Consider the following 15,589-nt stretch of genomic DNA (forward strand, 5'->3'; position numbering starts at 1 on the left):
GACTGGGAGAAGCATTATGACTGGGGAAGACAGAGAGAAGCAGTATGACTGGGAGAAGCAGTATGACTGAGAGAAGCAGATGACTGAGATAGACAGAGAGAAGCAGTATGACTGAAAGACAGAGAGAAGCAGAGAGACAGACAGAGAGAAGCAGTATGACTGGGAGACAGAGAAGCAGTATGACTGGGAGAAGCATTATGACTGGGAAGACAGAGAGAAGCAGTATGACTGAGACAAACAGAGAGAAGCAGTATGACTGGAGAAGCAGTATGACAGACAGACAGAAGCAGTATGACTGGGACAGACAGAGATAAGCAGTATGACTGGGACAGACAGAGAGAAGCAGTATGACTGGGAGAAGCAGTATGACTGTGACAGACAGAGAGAAGCAGTATGACAGAGACAGACAGAGAAGCAGTAGGACTGAGAGAAGCAGTATGGCTGGGAGAAGCAGTATGACTGAGAGAAGCAGATAGACTGAGATAGACAGAGAGAAGCAGTATGACTGGGACAGACTGAGAGAAGCAGTATGAAGGGACAGATAGAGAGAAGCAGTATAACTGGGAGAAGCAGATGACTGGGACAGACAGAGAGAAGCAGTATGACTGGGAGAAGCAGTATGACTGAGACTGACAGAGAGAAGCAGTATGACTGAGAGAAGCAGTATGGCTGGGAGAAGCAGTATGACTAAGAGAAGCAGATGACTGAGATAGACAGAGAGAAGCAGTACTGACAGACAGAGAGAAGCAGTATGACTGGGACAGACAGAGAGAAGCAGTATGACAGAGACAGACAGAGAGAAGCAGTATGACTGGGACAGACAGAAGCAGTATGAGAGAAAGAGAGAAGCAGTATGACTGAGAGAAGCAGTATGGCTGGGAGAAGCAGTATGACTGAGAGAAGCAGATGACTGAGATAGACAGAGAAGAGTAGCTGAGACAGAGAGAAGCAGTATGACTGAGACTGACAGAGAGAAGCAGTATGACTGAGAGAAGCAGTATGGCTGGGAGAAGCATTATGACTGGGGAAGACAGAGAGAAGCAGTATGACTGAGACAAACAGAGAGAAGCAGTATGACTGAGAGAAGCAGTATGACAGACAGACAGAGAGAAGCAGTATGACTGGGAGAAGCAGTATGACTGAAACAGACAGAGAGAAGAGGTATGGCTGGGAGAAGCAGTATGACTGAGAGAAGCAGATAGACTGAGATAGACATAGAGAAGCAGTATGACTGGGAAAGACAGAGAGAAGCAGTATGACTGGGACAGATAGAGAGAAGCAGTATGACTGGGAGAAGCAGTATGACTGAGACAGACAGAGAGAAGCAATATGACTGGGAGAAGCAGTATGTTGAGACAGACAGAGAGAAGCAGTATGATTGAGAGAAGCAGTATGGCTGGGAGAAGCAGTATGACTGAGATAGACAGAGAGAAGGAGTATGACTGACAGACAGAGAGAAGTAGTATGACAGAGACAGACAGAGAGAAGCAGTATGACTGGGACAGACAGAGAGAAGCAGTATGACTGGGAGAAGCATTATGACTGGGGAAGACAGAGAGAAGCAGTATGACTGAGACAAACAGAGAGAAGCAGTATGACTGAGAGAAGCAGATGACTGAGATAGACAGAGAGAAGCAGTATGACTGACAGACAGAGAGAAGTAGTATGACAGAGACAGACAGAGAGAAGCAGTATGACTGGGACAGACAGAGAGAAGACTGGGAGAAGCATTATGACTGGGGAAGAAGAGAGAAGCAGTATGACTGAGACAAAAGAGAGAAGCAGTATGACTGAGAGAAGCAGTATGACAGACAGACAGAGAGAAGCAGTATGACTGGGACAGACAGAGAGAAGCAGTATGACTGGGAGAAGCAGTATGACTGAGACAGACAGAGAGAAGCAGTATGACTGAGAGAAGCAGTATGGCTGGGAGAAGCAGTATGACTCAGAGAAGCAGATAGACTGAGATAGACAGAGAGAAGCAGTATGACTGGGAGAAGCAGAGAGACTGAGACAGACAGAGAGAAGCAGTATGACTGAGACAAATAGAGAGAAGCAGTATGACTGGGAGAAGCATTATGACTGGGGAAGACAGAGAGAAGCAGTATGACTGAGACAAACAGAGAGAAGCAGTATGACTGAGAGAAGCAGATGACTGAGATAGACAGAGAGAAGCAGTATGACTGACAGACAGAGAGAAGTAGTATGACAGAGACAGACAGAGAGTAGCAGTATGACTGGGACAGACAGAGAGAAGCAGTATGACTGGGAGAAGCATTATGACTGGGGAAGACAGAGAGAAGCAGTATGACTGAGACAAAAGAGAAAGCAGTATGACTGAGAGAAGCAGTATGACAGACAGACAGAGAGAAGCAGTATGACTGGGACAGACAGAGAGAAGCAGTATGACTGGGAGAAGCAGTATGATGAGACAGACAGAGAGAAGCAGTATGACTGAGAGAAGCAGATGACTGAGACAGACAGAGAGAAGCAGTATGACTGACAGACAGAGAGAAGTAGTATGACAGAGACAGACAGAGAGAAGCAGTATGACTGGGACAGACAGAGAGAAGCAGTATGACTGGGAGAAGCATTATGACTGGGGAAGACAGAGAGAAGCAGTATGACTGAGACAAACAGAGAGAAGCAGTATGACTGAGAGAAGCAGATGACTGAGATAGACAGAGAGAAGCAGTATGACTGACAGACAGAGAGAAGTAGTATGACAGAGACAGACAGAGAGTAGCAGTATGACTGGGACAGACAGAGAGAAGCAGTATGACTGGGAGAAGCATTATGACTGGGGAAGACAGAGAGAAGCAGTATGACTGAGACAAAAAGAGAGAAGCAGTATGACTGAGAGAAGCAGTATGACAGACAGACAGAGAGAAGCAGTATGACTGGGACAGACAGAGAGAAGCAGTATGACTGGGAGAAGCAGTATGATGAGACAGACAGAGAGAAGCAGTATGACTGAGAGAAGCAGATGACTGAGACAGACAGAGAGAAGCAGTATGACTGACAGACAGAGAGAAGATAGACTGAGATAGACAGAGAGAAGCAGTATGACTGGGACAGACAGAGAGAAGCAGTATGACTGGGAGAAGCATTATGACTGGGGAAGACAGAGAGAAGCAGTATGACTGAGACAAACAGAGAGAAGCAGTATGACTGAGAGAAGCAGATGACTGAGATAGACAGAGAGAAGCAGTATGACTGACAGACAGAGAGAAGTAGTATGACAGAGACAGACAGAGAGAAGCAGTATGACTGGGACAGACAGAGAGAAGCAGTATGACTGGGAGAAGCATTATGACTGGGGAAGACAGAGAGAAGCAGTATGACTGAGACAAACAAGAGAAGCAGTATGACTGAGAGAAGCAGTATGACAGACAGACAGAGAGAAGCAGTATGACTGGGACAGACAGAGAGAAGCAGTATGACTGGGAGAAGCAGTATGACTGAGACAGACAGAGAGAAGCAGTATGACTGAGAGAAGCAGTATGACAGACAGACAGAGAGAAGCAGTATGACTGGGAGAAGCAGTATGACTCAGAGAAGCAGATAGACTGAGATAGACAGAGAGAAGCAGTATGACTGGGACAGACAGAGAGAAGCAGTATGACTGGGAGAAGCATAGTGACTGAGACAGACAGAGAGAAGCAGTATGACTGAGACAAATAGAGAGAAGCAGTATGACTGAGAGAAGCAGTATGACAGAGATAGACAGAGAGAAGCAGTATGACTGGGAGAAGCATTATGACTGGGGAAGACAGAGAGAAGCAGTATGACTGAGACAAACAGAGAGAAGCAGTATGACTGGGAGAGAGAAAGACAGAGAGAAGCAGTATGACTGAGACAAACAGAGAGAAGCAGTATGACTGAGAGAAGCAGTATGACAGACAGACAGAGAGAAGCAGTATGACTGGGACAGACAGAGAGAAGCAGTATGACTGGGAGAAGCAGTATGACTGAGACAGACAGAGAGAAGCAGTATGACTGAGAGAAGCAGATAGACTGAGATAGACAGAGAGAAGCAGTATGACTGGGACAGACAGAGAGAAGCAGTATGACTGGGAGAAGCAGAGTGACTGAGACAGACAGAGAGAAGCAGTATGACTGAGACAAATAGAGAGAAGCAGTATGACTGAGAGAAGCAGTATGACAGACAGACAGACAGACAGAGAGAAGCAGTATGACTGGGACAGACAGAGAGAAGCAGTAGGACTGGAAGAAGCATTATGACAGGGACAGACAGAGAGAAGCAGTATGGCTGGGAGAAGCAGTATGACTGAGAGAAGCAGATAGACTGAGATAGACAGAGAGAAGCAGTATGACTGGGAAAGACAGAGAGAAGCAGTATGACTGGGACAGATAGAGAGAAGCAGTATAACTGGGAGAAGCAGTATGACTGAGACAGACAGAGAGAAGCAGTATGACTGAAAGAGAAGCAGTATGACTGAGAGAAGCAGTATGGCTGGGAGAAGCAGTATGACTGAGAGAAGCAGATGACTGAGATAGACAGAGAGAAGCAGTATGACTGACAGACAGAGAGAAGCAGTATGACTGGGACAGACAGAGAGAAGCAGTACGACTGGGAGAAGCAGTATGACTGTGAAAGACAGAGAGAAGCAGTATGACTGGGAGAAGCATTATGACTGGGGAAGACAGAGAGAAGCAGTATGACTGAGACAAACAGAGAGAAGCAGTATGACTGAGAGAAGCAGTATGACAGACAGACAGAGAGAAGCAGTATGACTGGGACAGACAGAGATAAGCAGTATGACTGGGACAGACAGAGAGAAGCAGTATGACTGGGAGAAGCAGTATGACTGTGACAGACAGAGAGAAGCAGTATGACAGAGACAGACAGAGAGAAGCAGTAGGACTGAGAGAAGCAGTATGGATGGGAGAAGAAGTATGACTGAGAGAAGCAGATAGACTGAGATAGACAGAGAGAAGCAGTATGACTGGGACAGACTGAGAGAAGCAGTATGACTGGGACAGATAGAGAGAAGCAGTATAACTGGGAGAAGCAGTATGACTGGGACAGACAGAGAGAAGCAGTATGACTGGGAGAAGCAGTATGACTGAGACTGACAGAGAGAAGCAGTATGACTGAGAGAAGCAGTATGGCTGGGAGAAGCAGTATGACTAAGAGAAGCAGATGACTGAGATAGACAGAGAGAAGCAGTATGACTGACAGACAGAGAGAAGCAGTATGACTGGGACAGACAGAGAGAAGCAGTATGACAGAGACAGACAGAGAGAAGCAGTATGACTGGGACAGACAGAGAGAAGCAGTATGGCTGAGACAGACAGAGAGAAGCAGTATGACTGAGAGAAGCAGTATGGCTGGGAGAAGCAGTATGACTGAGAGAAGCAGATGACTGAGATAGACATAGAGAAGCAGTATGACTGACAGACAGAGAGAAGCAGTATGACTGGGAGAAGCAGTATGACTGAGACTGACAGAGAGAAGCAGTATGACTGAGAGAAGCAGTATGGCTGGGAGAAGCATTATGACTGGGAGAAGCAGTATGACTGAGACAAACAGAGAGAAGCAGTATGACTGAGAGAAGCAGTATGACAGACAGACAGAGAGAAGCAGTATGACTGGGACAGACAGAGAGAAGCAGTATGACTGGGAGAAGCAGTATGACTGAGACAGACAGAGAGAAGAGGTATGGCTGGGAGAAGCAGTATGACTGGGAGAGAAGCAGATAGACTGAGAGAAGCAGTATGACTGGGAAAGACAGAGAGAAGCAGTATGACTGGGACAGATAGAGAGAAGCAGTATGACTGAGAGAAGCAGATGACTGAGATAGACAGAGAGAAGCAGTATGACTGGGAGAAGCATTATGACTGGGGAAGACAGAGAGAAGCAGTATGACTGAGACAAACAGAGAGAAGCAGTATGACTGAGAGAAGCAGATGACTGAGATAGACAGAGAGAAGCAGTATGACTGACAGACAGAGAGAAGTAGTATGACAGAGACAGACAGAGAGAAGCAGTATGACTGGGACAGACAGAGAGAAGCAGTATGACTGGGAGAAGCATTATGACTGGGACAGAAGACAGAAGAAGCAGTATGACTGAGACAAACAGAGAGAAGCAGTATGACTGAGAGAAGCAGATGACTGAGACAGACAGAGAGAAGCAGTATGACTGACAGACAGAGAGAAGTAGTATGACAGAGACAGACAGAGAGAAGCAGTATGACTGGGACAGACAGAGAGAAGCAGTATGACTGGGAGAAGCATTATGACTGGGGAAGACAGAGAGAAGCAGTATGCCTGAGACAAACAGAGAGAAGCAGTATGACTGAGAGAAGCAGATGACTGAGATAGACAGAGAGAAGCAGTATGACTGACAGACAGAGAGAAGTAGTATGACAGAGACAGACAGAGAGTAGCAGTATGACTGGGACAGACAGAGAGAAGCAGTATGACTGGGAGAAGCATTATGACTGGGGAAGACAGAGAGAAGCAGTATGACTGAGACAAAAAGAGAGAAGCCGTATGACTGAGAGAAGCAGTATGACAGACAGACAGAGAGAAGCAGTATGACTGGGACAGACAGAGAGAAGCAGTATGACTGGGAGAAGCAGTATGACTGAGACAGACAGAGAGAAGCAGTATGACTGAGAGAAGCAGTATGGCTGGGAGAAGCAGTATGACTCAGAGAAGCAGATAGACTGAGATAGACAGAGAGAAGCAGTATGACTGGGACAGACAGAGAGAAGCAGTATGACTGGGAGAAGCAGAGTGACTGAGACAGACAGAGAGAAGCAGTATGACTGAGACAAATAGAGAGAAGCAGTATGACTGAGAGAAGCAGTATGACAGACAGACAGAGAGAAGCAGTATGACTGGGACAGACAGAGAGAAGCAGTATGACTGGAAGAAGCATTATGACAGGGACAGACAGAGAGAAGCAGTATGACTGAGACAAACAGAGAGAAACAGTATGACTGAGAGAAGCAGTATGACAGACAGACAGAGAGAAGCAGTATGACTGGGACAGACAGAGAGAAGCAGTATGACTGGGAGAAGCAGTATGACTGAGACAGACAGAGAGAAGCAGTATGGCTGGGAGAAGCAGTATGACTGAGAGAAGCAGATAGACTGAGATAGACAGAGAGAAGCAGTATGACTGGGAAAGACAGAGAGAAGCAGTATGACTGGGACAGATAGAGAGAAGCAGTATAACTGGGAGAAGCAGTATGACTGAGACAGACAGAGAGAAGCAGTATGACTGAAAGAGAACCAGTATGACTGAGACAGACAGAGAGAAGCAGTATGACTGAGAGAAGCAGTATGGCTGGGAGAAGCAGTATGACTGAGAGAAGCAGATGACTGAGATAGACAGAGAGAAGCAGTATGACTGACAGACAGAGAGAAGCAGTATGACTGGGACAGACAGAGAGAAGCAGTATGACTGGGAGAAGCAGTATGACTGTGAAAGACAGAGAGAAGCAGTATGACATAGACAGACAGAGAGAAGCAGTATGACTGGGACAGACAGAGAGAAGCAGTATGACTGGGAGAAGCATTATGACTGGGGAAGACAGAGAGAAGCAGTATGACTGAGACAAACAGAGAGAAGCAGTATGACTGAGAGAAGCAGTATGACAGACAGACAGAGAGAAGCAGTATGACTGGGACAGACAGAGAGAAGCAGTATGACTGGGAGAAGCAGTATGACTGTGACAGACAGAGAGAAGCAGTATGACAGAGACAGACAGAGAGAAGCAGTATGACTGAGAGAAGCAGATAGACTGAGATAGACAGAGAGAAGCAGTATGACTGGGACAGACAGAGAGAAGCAGTATGACTGGGACAGATAGAGAGAAGCAGTATAACTGGGAGAAGCAGTATGACTGAGACAGACAGAGAGAAGCAGTATGACTGGGAGAAGCAGTATGGCTGGGAGAAGCAGTATGACTGAGAGAAGCAGATGACTGAGATAGACAGAGAGAAGCAGTATGACAGACAGAGAGAGAGAAGCAGTATGACCGGGACAGACAGAGAGAAGCAGTATGACAGAGACAGACAGAGAGAAGCAGTATGACTGGGACAGACAGAGAGAAGCAGTATGACTGGGAGAAGCAGTATGACTGAGTCAGACAGAGAGAAGCAGTATGATTGAGAGAAGCAGTATGGCTGGGAGAAGCAGTATGACTGAGAGAAGCAGATGACTGAGATAGACAGAGAGAAGCAGTATGACAGACAGAGAGAGAGAAGCAGTATGACCGGGACAGACAGAGAGAAGCAGTATGACCGGGACAGACAGAGAGAAGCAGTATGACTGGGAGAAGCATTATGACTGGGGAAGACAGAGAGAAGCAATATGACTGGGACAAACAGAGAGAAGCAGTATGACTGAGAGAAGCAGTATGACAGACAGACAGAGAGAAGCAATATGACTGGGACAGACAGAGAGAAGCAGTATGACTGGGAGAAGCAGTATGACTGAGACAGACAGAGAGAAGCAGTATGACTGAGAGAAGCAGTATGGCTGGGAGAAGCAGTATGACTCAGAGAAGCAGATAGACTGAGATAGACAGAGAGAAGCAGTATGACTGGGACAGACAGAGAGAAGCAGTATGACTGGGACAGATAGAGAGAAGCAGAATAACTGGGAGAAGCAGTATGACTGAGACAGACAGAGAGAAGCAGTATGACTGAGAGAAGCAGTATGGCTGGGAGAAGCAGTATGACTGAGAGAAGCAGATGACTTAGATAGACAGAGAGAAGCAGTATGACTGACAGACAGAGAGAAGCAGTATGACTGAGAGAAGCAGTATGACTGAGACAGACAGAGAGAAGCAGTATGACTGAAAGAGAACCAGTATGACTGAGACAGACAGAGAGAAGCAGTATGACTGAGAGAAGCAGTATGGCTGGGAGAAGCAGTATGACTGAGAGAAGCAGTATGACTGACAGACAGAGAGAAGCAGTATGACTGGGACAGACAGAGAGAAGCAGTATGACTGGGAGAAGCAGTATGACTGTGAAAGACAGAGAGAAGCAGTATGACATAGACAGACAGAGAGAAGCAGTATGACTGGGACAGACAGAGAGAAGCAGTATGACTGGGGAAGACAGAGAGAAGCAGTATGACTGAGACAAACAGAGAGAAGCAGTATGACTGAGAGAAGCAGTATGACAGACAGACAGAGAGAAGCAGTATGACTGGGACAGACAGAGATAAGCAGTATGACTGGGACAGACAGAGAGAAGCAGTATGACTGGGAGAAGCAGTATGACTGTGACAGACAGAGAGAAGCAGTATGACAGAGACAGACAGAGAGAAGCAGTATGACTGAGAGAAGCAGATAGACTGAGATAGACAGAGAGAAGCAGTATGACTGGGACAGACAGAGAGAAGCAGTATGACTGGGACAGATAGAGAGAAGCAGTATAACTGGGAGAAGCAGTATGACTGAGACAGACAGAGAGAAGCAGTATGACTGGGAGAAGCAGTATGACTGAGACAGACAGAGAGAAGCAGTATGATTGAGAGAAGCTGTATGGCTGGGAGAAGCAGTATGACTGAGAGAAGCAGATGACTGAGATAGACAGAGAGAAGCAGTATGACAGACAGAGAGAGAGAAGCAGTATGACCGGGACAGACAGAGAGAAGCAGTATGACAGAGACAGACAGAGAGAAGCAGTATGACTGGGACAGACAGAGAGAAGCAGTATGACTGGGAGAAGCAGTATGACTGAGTCAGACAGAGAGAAGCAGTATGATTGAGAGAAGCAGTATGGCTGGGAGAAGCAGTATGACTGAGAGAAGCAGATGACTGAGATAGACAGAGAGAAGCAGTATGACAGACAGAGAGAGAGAAGCAGTATGACCGGGACAGACAGAGAGAAGCAGTATGACCGGGACAGACAGAGAGAAGCAGTATGACAGAGACAGACAGAGAGAAGCAGTATGACTGGGACAGACAGAGAGAAGCAGTATGACTGGGAGAAGCATTATGACTGGGGAAGACAGAGAGAAGCAATATGACTGGGACAAACAGAGAGAAGCAGTATGACTGAGAGAAGCAGTATGACAGACAGACAGACAGAGAGAAGCAATATGACTGGGACAGACAGAGAGAAGCAGTATGACTGGGAGAAGCAGTATGACTGAGACAGACAGAGAGAAGCAGTATGACTGAGAGAAGCAGTATGGCTGGGAGAAGCAGTATGACTGAGAGAAGCAGATAGACTGAGATAGACAGAGAGAAGCAGTATGACTGGTACAGACAGAGAGAATCAGTATGACTGGGACAGATAGAGAGAAGCAGTATAACTGGGAGAAGCAGTATGACTGAGACAGACAGAGAGAAGCAATATGACTGGGAGAAGCAGTATGGCTGGGAGAAGCAGTATGACTGAGAGAAGCAGATGACTTAGATAGACAGAGAGAAGCAGTATGACTGACAGACAGAGAGAAGCAGTATGACTGAGAGAAGCAGTATGACTGACAGACAGAGAGAAGCAGTATGACTGGGAGAAGCAGTATGACTGGGAGAAGCAGTATGACTGTGACAGACAGAGAGAAGCAGTATGACAGAGACAGATAGAGAGAAGCAGTATAACTGGGAGAAGCAGTATGACTGAGACAGACAGAGAGAAGCAGTATGACTGAGAGAAGCAGATGACTGAGATAGACAGAGAGAAGCAGTATGACTGGGACAGACAGAGAGAAGCAGTATGACTGGGTCAGACAGAGAGAAGCAGTATGACTGGGACAGATAGAGAGAAGCAGTATAACTGGGAGAAGCAGTATGACTGGGACAGACAGAGAGAAGCAGTATGACTGAGAGAAGCAGTATGACAGACAGACAGAGAGAAGCAGTATGACTGGGTCAGACAGAGAGAAGCAGTATGACTGGGACAGATAGAGAGAAGCAGTATAACCGGGAGAAGCAGTATGACTGAGACAGACAGAGAGAAGCAGTATGACTGAGAGAAGCAGTATGGCTGGGAGAAGCAGTATGACTGAGAGAAGCAGATGACTGAGATAGACAGAGAGAAGCAGTATGACTGGGACAGACAGAGAGAATCAGTATGACTGGAACAGACAGAGAGAAGCAGTATGACTGAGAGAAGCAGTATGACTGACAGACAGAGAGAAGCAGTATGACTGGGAGAAGCAGTATGACTGGGACAGACAGAGAGAAGCAGTATGACAGGGACAGACAGAGAGAAGCAGTATGACTGGGACAGATAGAGAGAAGCAGTATAACTGGGAGAAGCAGTATGACTGAGACAGACAGGGAGAAGCAGTATGACTGAGAGAAGCAGTATGGCTGGGAGAAGCAGTATGACTGAGAGAAGCAGATGACTGTGATAGACAGAGAGAAGCAGTATGACTGACAGACAGAGAAAAGCAGTATGACTGACAGACAGAGAGAAGCAGTATGACTGGGAGAAGCAGTATGACTGGGACAGACAGAGAAGCAGTATGACTGAGAGAAGCAGTATGACAGACAGACAGAGAGAAGCAGTATGACTGGGTCAGACAGAGAGAAGCAGTATGACTGGGACAGATAGAGAGAAGCAGTATAACTGGGAGAAGCAGTATGACTGAGACAGACAGAGAGAAGCAGTATGACTGAGAGAAGCAGTATGGCTGGGAGAAGCAGTATGACTGAGAGAAGCAGATGACTGAGATAGACAGAGAGAAGCAGTATGACTGACAGACAGAGAGAAGCAGTATGACTGAGAGAAGCAGTATGACTGTGAAAGACAGAGAGAAGCAGTATGACATAGACAGACAGAGAGAATCAGTATGACTGGGACAGACAGAGAGAAGCAGTATGACTGAGAGAAGCAGTATGACTGACAGACAGAGAGAAGCAGTATGACTGGGAGAAGCAGTATGACTGTGACAGACAGAGAGAAGCAGTATGACTGGGAGAAGCAGTATGACTGAGACAGACAGAGAGAAGCAGTATGACTGAGAGAAGCAGTATGGCTGGGAGAAGCAGTATGACTGAGAGAAGCAGATGACTGAGATAGACAGAGAGAAGCAGTATGACTGGGACAGACAGAGAGAAGCAGTATGACTGGGAGAAGCAGTATGACTGTGAAAGACAGAGATAAGCAGTATGACATAGACAGACAGAGAGAATCAGTATGACTGGGACAGACAGAGAGAAGCAGTATGACTGAGAGAAGCAGTATGACTGGGACAGACAGAGAGAAGCAGTATGACTGGGTCAGACAGAGACAAGCAGTATGACTGGGACAGATAGAGAGAAGCAGTATAACTGGGAGAAGCAGTATGACTGAGAGAAGCAGTATGGCTGGGAGAAGCAGTATGACTGAGAGAAGCAGATGACTGAGATAGACCGAGAGAAGCAGTATGACTGACAGACAGAGAAAAGCAGTGTGACTGACAGACAGAGAGAAGCAGTATGACTGGGAGAAGCAGTATGACTGGGACAGACAGAGAGAAGCAGCATGACTGAGAGAAGCAGTATGACAGACAGACAGACAGACAGAGAGAAGCAGTATGACTGGGTCAGACAGAGAGAAGCAGTATGACTGGGACAGATAGAGAGAAGCAGTATGACTGAGACAGACAGAGAGAAGCAGTATGACTGAGAGAAGCAGTATGGCTGGGAGAAGCAGATGACTGAGATAGACAGAGAGAAGCAGTATGACTGACAGACAGAGAGAAGCAGTATGACTGAGAGAAGCAGTATGACTGGGACAGACAGAGAGAAGCAGTATGACTGGGTCAGACAGAGAGAAGCAGTATGACTGGGACAGATAGAGAGAAGCAGTATGACTGAGAGAAGCAGTATGGCTGGGAGAAGCAGTATGACTGAGAGAAGCAGATGACTGAGATAGACAGAGAGAAGCAGTATGACTGACAGACAGAGAGAAGCAGTATGACTGGGAGAAGCAGTATGACTGAGAGAAGCAGATGACTGAGATAGACAGAGAGAAGCAGTATGACTGACAGACAGAGAGAAGCAGTATGACTGGGACAGACAGAGAGAAGCAGTATGACTGGGTCAGACAGAGAGAAGCAGTATGACTGGGACAGATAGAGAGAAGCAGTATAACTGGGAGAAGCAGTATGACTGAGACAGACAGAGAGAAGCAGTATGACTGAGAGAAGCAGTATGGCTGGGAGAAGCAGTATGACTGAGAGAAGCAGATGACTGTGATAGACAGAGAGAAGCAGTATGACTGACAGACAGAGAAAAGCAGTATGACTGACAGACAGAGAGAAGCAGTATGACTGGGAGAAGCAGTATGACTGGGACAGACAGAGAGAAGCAGTATGACTGAGAGAAGCAGTATGACAGACAGACAGAGAGAAGCAGTATGACTGGGTCAGACAGAGAGAAGCAATATGACTGGGACAGATAGAGAGAAGCAGTATAACTGGGAGAAGCAGTATGACTGAGACAGACAGAGAGAAGCAGTATGACTGAGAGAAGCAGTATGGCTGGGAGAAGCAGTATGACTGAGAGAAGCAGATGACTGAGATAGACAGAGAGAAGCAGTATGACTGACAGACAGAGAGAAGCAGTATGACTGACTGTGAAAGACAGAGAGAAGCAGTATGACATAGACAGACAGAGATAATCAGTATGACTGGGACAGACAGAGAGAAGCAGTATGACTGAGAGAAGCAGTATGACTGGGACAGACAGAGAGAAGCAGTATGACTGGGTCAGACAGAGAGAAGCAGTATGACTGGGACAGATAGAGCGAAGCAGTATAACTGGGAGAAGCAGTATGACTGAGACAGACAGAGAGAAGCAGTATGACTGAGAGAAGCAGTATGGCTGGGAGAAGCAGTATGACTGAGAGAAGCAGATGACTGAGATAGACAGAGAGAAGCAGTATGACTGACAGACAGAGAAAAGCAGTGTGACTGACAGACAGAGAGAAGCAGTATGACTGGGAGAAGCAGTATGACTGGGACAGACAGAGAGAAGCAGTATGACTGAGAGAAGCAGTATGACAGACAGACAGACAGAGAGAAGCAGTATGACTGGGTCAGACAGAGAGAAGCAGTATGACTGGGACAGATAGAGAGAAGCAGTATGACTGAGACAGACAGAGAGAAGCAGTATGACTGAGAGAAGCAGTATGGCTGGGAGAAGCAGATGACTGAGATAGACAGAGAGAAGCAGTATGACTGGAACAGACAGAGAGAAGCAGTATAACTGGGAGAAGCAGTATGACTGAGACAGACAGAGAGAAGCAGTATGACTGAGAGAAGCAGTATGGCTGGGAGAAGCAGTGTGACTGAGAGAAGCAGATGACTGAGATAGACAGAGAGAAGCAGTATGACTGACAGACAGAGAAAAGCAGTGTGACTGACAGACAGAGAGAAGCAGTATGACTGGGAGAATCAGTATGACTGGGACAGACAGAGAGAAGCAGTATGACTGAGAGAAGCAGTATGACAGACAGACAGAGAGAAGCAGACTGGGTCAGACAGAGAGAAGCAGTATGAGAAGCAGTATGGCTGGGAGAAGCAGATGACAGATAGACAGAAGAAGCAGTATGACTGGAACAGACAGAGAGAAGCAGTATAACTGGGAGAAGCAGTATGACTGAGACAGACAGAGAGAAGCAGTATGACTGAGAGAAGCAGTATGGCTGGGAGAAGCAGATGACTGAGATAGACAGAGAGAAGCAGTATGACTGGAACAGACAGAGAGAAGCAGTATAACTGGGAGAAGCAGTATGACTGAGACAGACAGAGAGAAGCAGTATGACTGAGAGAAGCAGTATGGCTGGGAGAAGCAGTGTGACTGAGAGAAGCAGATGACTGAGATAGACAGAGAGAAGCAGTATGACTGACAGACAGAGAAAAGCAGTGTGACTGACAGACAGAGAGAAGCAGTATGACTGGGAGAATCAGTATGACTGGGACAGACAGAGAGAAGCAGTATGACTGAGAGAAGCAGTATGACAGACAGACAGACAGACAGAGAGAAGCAGTATGACTGGGTCAGACAGAGAGAAGCAGTATGACTGGGACAGATAGAGAGAAGCAGTATGACTGAGACAGACAGAGAGAAGCAGTATGACTGAGAGAAGCAGTATGGCTGGGAGAAGCAGATGACTGAGATAGACAGAGAGAAGCAGTATGACTGACAGACAGAGAGAAGCAGTATGACTGACAGACAGAGAGAAGCAGTATGACTGGGAGAAGCAGTATGACAGACAGACAGAGAGAAGCAGTATGACTGGGTCAGACAGAGAGAATCAGTATGACTGGGACAGATAGAGAGAAGCAGTATAACTGGGAGAAGCAGTATGACTGAGACAGACAGAAAGAAGCAATATGACTGGGAGAAGCAGTATGACTGAGACAGACAGAGAGAAGCAGTATGATTGAGAGAAGCAGTATGGCTGGGAGAAGCAGTATGACTGAGATTGACAGAGAGAAGGAGTATGACTGGGACAGATAGAGAGAAGCAATATAACTGGGAGAAGCAGTATGACTGAGACAGACAGAGAGAAGCAGTATGACTGAGAGAAGCAGTATGGCTGGGAGAAGCAGATGACTGAGATAGACAGAGAGAAGCAGTATGACTGACAGACA

At 46.7% G+C, this 15,589-nt stretch overlaps 1 protein-coding gene across 1 annotated transcript in view; it reads right to left on the bottom strand.

Moving 5' to 3' along the window:
* fgfr3 (fibroblast growth factor receptor 3) overlaps positions 1-15,589 on the bottom strand; it is a 275,420-nt gene that overhangs the window by 248,728 nt on the left and 11,103 nt on the right.

The sequence above is a fragment of the Oncorhynchus keta genome, chromosome 35 (assembly GCF_023373465.1).
Source record: "Oncorhynchus keta strain PuntledgeMale-10-30-2019 chromosome 35, Oket_V2, whole genome shotgun sequence".
Classification (NCBI taxonomy): Eukaryota; Metazoa; Chordata; class Actinopteri; order Salmoniformes; family Salmonidae; genus Oncorhynchus; species Oncorhynchus keta.